At 40.3% G+C, this 8,481-nt stretch overlaps 1 protein-coding gene across 2 annotated transcripts in view; it reads left to right on the top strand.

Moving 5' to 3' along the window:
• Positions 1 to 4,925: 4,925 nt before the first annotated feature.
• Usp54 (ubiquitin specific peptidase 54) overlaps positions 4,926 to 8,481 on the top strand; it is a 147,642-nt gene continuing 144,086 nt past the window's right edge. The window contains exon 1 of one of the 2 annotated variants that reach the window (XM_023718699.1): positions 4,926 to 5,017. The gene's annotated coding sequence lies outside the window, so the exon portion shown is untranslated. Of the gene's footprint in view, positions 5,053 to 8,481 lie in introns of both variants that reach the window. The other variant, XM_023718695.1, reaches the window with a different exon arrangement.

Below are 8,481 nucleotides of genomic sequence, written 5' to 3'. Positions count from 1 at the left end.
TATATATATATATATATAGTGGAAAAATTCCAGAAACACATATTTAACACATATTTTAAGTTATACTTTTTTTTTTTGGTGGTACCAGGGATCGAACTCAGGACCTTGCACTTGCCAGGCAAACATTTATTCCATTGGGCTATGTCCCTGGCCCCTGCACTTTGTTCTGAGTAGCATGAAGAAATCTCATGCTATCCTGCTCTGTCTCACTTGGGTTATGCAAATTCAATGCCAGCCTGAGTAACATAGTGAGTTCAAGGCCAGCCTACACTACATAGTAAGACCCTGTCTTAAAACAAAACAAAAAAGTAAAGCAGTGTTAAGTTCAAGAAGCCCTTGCATGTACATGCCTGTAATCCTAGCACTAAGGAGGCTGAGGCAGGAGGATCATCGTGGGTTTGAGACCAGCCTGGGCTACACAGTGAGTCCAAGACAAACCTGAGCTACCTGTCTTAATCAATAGCGAGACCCTGTCTCAATCAATCAATCAATCAGAAAGAAAGAAAGTAGAAGTTCTTATTTTGCTGAACAATGGCCTGGGAATAGTAATGATACTAGCAAGTTTATTATAATATTAGAATTGTTCTTTGTAGTTATTATTTTCTTACTATGCCTAATTTATAATCTTCTTTTTTTTCAGTGCTAGTAATGAAACAGAGCTCTATCACTAGCTATATCACCAGCCCTATATTTAAATTTTATCTTAGTTTTTTTTTTTTAACTTATGTATTTGGTACAGGGTCTCACTACGCAGCTTGGAATTATAGTGATGCTCTTGCTTTCAGCCTCTCCAGCGCAGGGATTACAGTCATGCACCACCACTCTCCGACTCAGTTGCTGGCTCTGTGGGCCTGGGGGTGAGGCCTGCAAGGCATGAGTACCAAGGATTGAACACTAGGAGGTGTTGCCTCCTTGCCTAAGGAGGTGCTTAGTCCACTGAGCTAACTATCTTGTTGGCCATCTCTCTCTTTTTTTCTCAGTACCATTCGTTTGTTTCATTTTTTGAGGCATAGTCTCAATGTGTAGTTTACTAGCCTTGATCTCACTGTTACCCTTTCCCATCAGCCTCCTGGAGGCTAGGATTTCAGTCGTGCACCATAAGGCCTCACTCTTTTTCCAGTACTTGGATCAAATTCACGGCTTCCCAGATGCTAGGCCAGTGCTGCACCACTGATCTGCATTCCCAGTCCAAATATATTCCTTTAACAAATGCTTATTGAATGTCCAATGTATACCAGTTACTGTATCAGGCAAAAAAACAAAGATAACTTTCATGTGACAAAGAGCTTTCCTAGTTAAACATAAAATAATAATACTAATTTTTCTTTTCTTTTCTTTTTTTTTTTTTTTTTTTTTTTTTTTTTTTTTTTTTTTTTTTTTTTTTTTTTTTTTTTTTTGGCTGGCTCAGGCTGCCTTAAAGGCAGCTCTGGTAATACAAATGGAGGTGGGGATCAAATATATATGATATCCTGAGCCTGACTGCATTTGCATGAGCAGGTGCTTAAACAATTGAGCTAATGACAGGCTCCTAATTTTTCTTTTTGAGACAGGGTTTCACTCTGGAGTTAAGGCTGCCCTTGAGCTCACTTTGTACCTCAGGCTGACCTTGAACTTTTTGTTTTCTGACCTTGAACTTGCAGTGATACTCCTGCTTCAGCCTCCTGAGTACTGGGATTACAGGTGTGCATTAGCACGCCTGGCCTTAAAATAATTATTAAGTGTAGTCCCTTAATGTTGGTGGCGAGCTGGGCATGGCTGGGATTTGCCTATAATCCCAGCTACTTGGGAGGCTGAGGCAGAAGGATTGCCAGTCCAGTCTTAGCCACATTGTTCCACCTCTTGTGGTGATGAAACCCATGGAGGATTGAGCTATACCCTGACCCTTTTATTGTTTAAATTTCAAGAAATGAGCCTTGAGAAGTAGCTAAAACTGGCTTCAATTTTTGGTCCTTCTGCTTCAACCTTTTGAGTAGCTGGGAATACAGTGTACGCCCCTGTAGCCATATCCTATGCCAAAGTCAAAAAAAGGGTTGGGAATATAGCTCAGTGGTAGAGTGCTGTGCACTTTTCTACCATGCCCTAGTTCAGTCCCAGTACCACCAATAAAAAACAAGTTATGGGGGGGGGAAGCCCAACATTTGCTATCAGCACAAACTTTTTTCAAGCTCAGATGTCTGAAATTTAAAATATAACAACAAAAATGGTTCAAGGCTCAATTTGATTTGAAACTGTCTCATTGCTATATGTTTATCAATAAAACTTTGAAAAGAAAAAATAAAATGGTTCAAGGTAACAGAGTCCAGGATGGTTGTGAAATTATAACCTCAGCAACAGAAGTCTACTTAGAAGTCACAGTATGATCAGAAAGGGCAAAGGTTGTCTAATGTAGAATCTCACCAAAAATCTCATCAGAAATTCATATATTGTCATCTTTTTGCTTGGAACTATTCTTCTGTTAAAATACACTTTAAAAAAATGCTTTCTATCTGAGCACAATAGTAGCATTCTTGCAACTCCAGCACTTGGGAGGCTGAGGCAGTACCATCTTAGGTCCAGGCCATGCTGGACTGCACAGAGTACCACACCAGCTTGGACTATATATTGAAACCTTATTTATTTTTGGTACTGGAGATCAAACTCAGGACCTTGCACTTTCCAGGTAGGTACTTGTGCCACTGAGCTATCTTCCATCCCTGAAACATTATTTAAACAAATAAATACTCAGGATGGCTGTGAGAGGTAGCCCTATTTGTCTTTTTCTTTCTTTCTTTCTTTTTTTTTTTGGCAGAACTGGGGATTGAACTCAGGCTCTTGTGCTTGCCAGGGAAGCACTTATTCTACTGAGCCACCTCCCTGGCCCTGTCTTTTATTTCTGAGTTTTTTGTGAGAGGCTCATGCTAAGTGGACAGGCCTTGAACTTGCTATGCTGCCAAAATGCAAAACCTCCATCTCATGGTCCTGCTGCCTCGGGCTCCTGAGTAAGTGCTGAGATTAAAGCCTACACACCTGATATAGTAGCTCTCCTAGTCTCTAACTGGTCCTAGTACCCACTGCTTCTAATGGTCTTATGCAAGATCATCTTCTGTGGTTGTTTACCCTCTTGTAGCCATGAGTTATCTCCTTCCAGGGTCTCTTTTTACATAGATCACATGCTTATAACACCACACCTCAAAGTTATATAAACTGCTTATTCGTTACACTACAGACTAGACTTGCAGTTACACTGTAAATGCTGCATAACATACTAAATTTTGAAAACTTAATGCAAAAAAGGATTACAAACTAAAACGTTATTTTCAATATATTTGGTTAAATCAGCCTGGGTGGGGGCACTAGGGAGGCTGAGGCAGGATTGCTGCAAGTCTCAGGCCAGTCTGGGCTACACAGTGAGTTCAAGGTCAACCTGAACTGCATGGCAAAACCACTTCTCAAAAAAAAAAAGGGGGGGGGGCGGGGAAATACCTCAGTAGAATCTGAGTTCAATCCCTGGGTTTGGAAAAAAAAAGAAAAAGAAAGTAAAATATTATGAAAATTAATTTCATTTAAAATTTATTTTATTTTTTAAAATAATTTTATTGAGAAACAAATAGCAATGAGACAGTTTCAAAACCGACTAGTAGGACAGTTTCAATAATTAACACATTGCATATTGTTGTCTTCTTACTGGTTATTCATAGTACAAGATGCAATTAATTTCATCTATTTAAAAATGTGGCAACTGGCTGGGCATGGTAGTGCACACCAGTAATTCCACCACCTTGGGAGGTTGAAGAAGGAGGATGACAAATTTGAGCTCAGTTTTGGGTGGTTTAGCCACTTATGGAGACCCTGTTTTGTTTTGTTTAAAAAAAAAAAAAAAAAAAAAAGGTCTCCAGATATAGCTGTGACAGTTCCTGAGCTTAATTCTCCAGCACTACACACAAACAAAATAAAATAGCTGGGGATGCTGCTCAGTGGAAGAGCACCCCTGGGTCGGAATCCCAGCTCAAAAAAAAGTAATTAGTTTTAAATTGCATTTGGTGTCTCAGTAAATTTCTAAAGACAGTACTGGCGTAGCTCGTTATGAAAGCTATTCAGAGGCAACAGGCAAAAACAGTCTTTTTAAATTTCTATTCCATTGTTTGTTTTATTTTTTTATTTTTTGGTAGTACTTGGGGAGTTCAGGAACTCCGGACCTTGCACTTGCGAGGCCGCTATCCTGACCCTGTTTTATCCTTTCTTATTGACCAACATGCTTTCAATTCAGTTTCAGACTGTCTCAGACGCTGCTCATGACAGCCACCTGAAAACAGCCACGGAAAAGCCCTAAGCATTGAAACAGCTACTGAATAAGGAGGTGTTCACAGGGTGGAAAACAATGCGAAGTACAGGGCCAAACACCTGTGCTTTTTTTTTTTTTTTTTTCCTGAAACTTATTTCCTATTTTGGTCTCGTGAATTGGCAGGGCGGGGCACCAGGGATAAATACTTTGAGACCGTAAATACCTTTTACAACGGATGAAAACTACTGCATTAGGAAGATAATGTAGAGGTGGGAAGTTCAATATCGGGCCTGCCATCTCCCATCTCCAATCCCAACAAGCAAATGGAAAATGCCGAGAAAACAGAACTTCAGATAACGGCGACACTGCTCTAAGTTTGAGAAAGTCTTTTAAAGGCAAAGAAAATCTTCTATCCCCAAAGTTATTCCGGTGAGGGACCCGCCACGTTAACTTTCCCTATGAGCACATCATTTCACTTGCAATCATAGTCCAATTCTCTGCCAGTTCAAGGTTCATCCTTCCGAGCGCCCTACTCCCAAACCTTCCTTTGCTACCACTAAGACGCCTTGTGGCAGCCATTTTAAACGATACTATCGCGAGATATACTTAGCCGGCTCGAGCCTGACTCAGTTACTTTCTTGCGAGACTCTCTTCGACTGTTCTCGCCGAAGCTGAGGAAAGTGTCGCGAGAGCTGGTTGCCTTGGCTCCCTGTAGCTATAGCAGCCGCGGCGGTTCAGGATGCGGCGGCAGGAGCAGTGAGTGCGACACCCTCAGGGGGGCGGGGCCGGAGGTAATGGGGTTCTGGGGGTAGCACTTGGGGAGGGGGTGTGGAAGGTCGGTTCTAGGGGGGAAGGGACACAAATGTGACGTGTGGGGAAGAGCCAGGTCCCGAGGGTACCGGGACACGGCGCTGGTCTGCGCTAGGGCATGGGGAGGGTTGGAGCTGCTGAGAGGTTCAGGGGGAGGGACCCGGGTGTAACAGGGTTCGAGGGGCGGGAGCCAGAGCCTAGAGGGGTGCGTGTGGTGGGAGCGAGGTGGTTAAGGGGACTCGGAACTGGGTAAAGAAACCAGGCTACATCGGGGAAGAAGTGGGACGAAATTGGGGTACTGCGAGGAGGGTATGTTGAACGGGAGGTTGGGCCCAGTTTGCTTTTCTCTGTCTGGGGGGTGTGGGTCGGGGCCGAAGGAGGACCTGATCTGTGCAGCTCCCTGGGCGCCGCCTCAGGCTGGTCCGGGAGTGCGCGCCAGGACTGGAGTCCTAAATGGCGTGGCGGGAATGGTGGCGTCCCAGACCCTCGCCTACTCTTTTCCATTTCTAAAGAAATAGCAGACGGACACTCCGACTGGTGAGAAGAGTGTCCTGAGGAACTAGTGTTAGTTGGGAAGGTTCTTTCAACGGCGAGACTCTGGAGTAGGATAATGAATGATTGCTGCTCTCAAAAGCGTGGGGTGGGGGCGGGAGAGAAATTCCTGAGAGAGAGAGAAAAAAAAAAAACCTCGATGTACTTTCTCTGGAGTATATTGAGTTGGAGGAAGGGGGTGTGTGCTAACATCACATTTCTTCCCAGATTCATTCAAGTGTAGAGTTCCTTTACGGTATATTTATGAAATTACATATGTAGTGTAAAATCAGTTTAGATGATAGAGCGAAAGAATGTGTAGTGCGACACTTAAATCTTACACTAAGTGTAACTTAAAAACTAAGAAGAGTGTTTCTTATTGCAACAGCAGGCTGAGTAATAAAACATAGGGATAGGTTTAGTTGGGCATAAAACCTGTTGTTCCCAAAGTGCCTATGCAAGATTATTTGCCTGTAAGAAATAAATGAGATTTTATTTAGGAAACTGAGCAAATTTGGAGTATCTGTCAATAAAGGTTCTCGCAGGAGTTAAAATTACCGAGGGGAAAATATTTTGAGTTTCAAGGGCTGTTTCTAGAAGCAGGTTTGGATCATTTGGCTCATTAATGTATTCTTAGTGAAAACTATGGCTTGGAATCGGGGTTAAAAATAATGTATCCATTTTAACCTACAGATAAATGATCATTATATCATTAATAATGAATCTGTTATATATTTATACCGTAAAGTTATTGTGTAATAAATGTATATAATTAATATTAATGCAGATATATTAATCTCAGCTTTTTGATCATTTGTCTCTTTTGTAGGTATACATTTACAAAGGATAACGCCTCTTGATTATGTAACTAGATTTTGCCATGTTGTGATTTACAAATTCATTAATTAGGATAATGGCTTTTAAAGCTTCTTGAGTTAATCCAGATATAGTTAGTCAATGAAGCATTTATTTGATATGTATTAGAGTAAAACTTTTGTCACATTAGTAGCTAAACTTCAGAAGAAGTAATTTTTTCTGAGGTAGATGAATCTTTGTGTGTTGGTTGGATCCAAAAAATTCCTGCATGAATCCAACAGCAAGCTTTACTGAGTTCCTGTTATGTGTAGAGTACTGTGTAAAGCATTGGAGAGGAGAAAAAGATTAATTAATCCATTTATCCTTTCAACAAACATTTATTGAGCCCCATTTTGCGTCTGATTGCTAAGCCTTAAGGACACAAACAAAAGAAAGACTTGATCTCTACATTGGAATTGCTCATACCCTAGGAGGGAAAACAGAAACAAATAATTACAGTGTAATAAATGCAATACATAAAGGAACACCAGAGTATGAAACAAAGTTCTCGACTTGAGTTTACACAGTAGCTGACAAGACTAGAAAGGAATGAAGAATTTAAAAGGTAAAATGTTAAATTCTAAACATGGAAGGAGATCTGTATGAGTCTGAGCTGCTTAGCAAGACCCTGTAACAAATAAATTAAAAACAAAAAACAAAAACCCCTGCTACATTAGTCAGACACTACATTTCTCAGGAAAAAAAAAAAAAAGCATGAGAGTATGAGGAGAAAAATTCACTGGTCAGAACATAATTTAATGGTCTTTTTATTACTCTCAATACAAATATTACAATGTTCTTACATCAATATTCTTAAGTCAATATTAATAATAGCCAACATTCATTGAGTGATCCCCCCTCCCCCAACTGGGGATTGAACTCAGGCTCTTGCACTTGCCAGGGAAGCACTTATTCCACTGAGCCATCTCCCTACCCCCAATTGAGTGTTGTTAATCTCATTTTATCTTTACAACACTCTTCTCTGCATCTAGTACTAAGGTATTGTACCTTAGTTTCTTTCTTTTTTTTTTTTTTTTTTTTTCAGAACCTGAGATTGAACTCAGGTCCTTGTGCTTGCCAGGGAAGTGCTTATTCCACTGAGCCATCTCCCTGACCCCCAGTACTTTAGTTTTTTTTTTTTTTTTTTTTTTTGTGGAACTGGGGTTGAACTCAGGCCCTTGTGCTTGCCAGGGAAGTGCTTATTCTACTTAGTCATCTCCCCGGCCCCCAGTACCTTAGTTTTAAAGATGAGAAAACTCAGGCTTAAAAAGTTAAGGTAGTTGCCAGAGACCACAGGTATACTAAATGGCAGATAGGAATTAAAGCTGGAAATTTATGTGATTCAAAAACTTAGTATAGTAGCTGGTTGCAGTGGCCTGTGCTTGTAGTCCCAGCTACTTGAAAGACTGAGGTGGGAGGATTCTTGAAGTCAGGAGTTTGAGACCAACTCCAGAAGCTTGGGGGCAATATAGTGAGACCTCATCTTTAAAAAATAGGTAAAATAACATGTGTAATCTTACATATATCTGTAAGAAGTATTGTGTTTGTTTATACGGACACAGATACACATAGAACAAGATTTCTTTTGGAGGTAGGGAGTCCAGTGGGAGCAGAGAGCAAGGGTTGAAGTTGGAATGACTGGGAAGTCAGAATTCAGTGAGGTAACTAGTAGAAGGGTGTATATATATTTCTGAATGGGGTGCCTCTTTTTAAATTTGTACAATTTTCTTTTTGAGATATCTGCACTACACATGAGGAACTAATTTTAATATTAGCATGGTTCTGAATATGAAGTTTGTATTGTTCTACAGAGAATTAAATTACCATACTCATGCTGTGTATAATTGTATAGGGAAATGTACAATTATTCTATTGGGAAAATAGTTATAGCAAGAAATTATTAACATTTGTAAGCTTCCAGAAAGTGATTATTTTAGTAATGGAAATGGTTGTCTGTGTTTGTATGTAGGATATACGTTTTTACAACAGACTTTAAGATATTTAGTGGGAATTTTTTTTTTTTT

Source organism: Octodon degus, unplaced genomic scaffold (genome assembly GCF_000260255.1).
Source record: "Octodon degus isolate 3935 unplaced genomic scaffold, OctDeg1.0 scaffold00005, whole genome shotgun sequence".
NCBI classification, from domain to species: domain Eukaryota; kingdom Metazoa; phylum Chordata; class Mammalia; order Rodentia; family Octodontidae; genus Octodon; species Octodon degus.
Note: the sequence above shows the minus strand (reverse complement) of the source record. Positions and strands in the feature narration are given on the sequence as shown.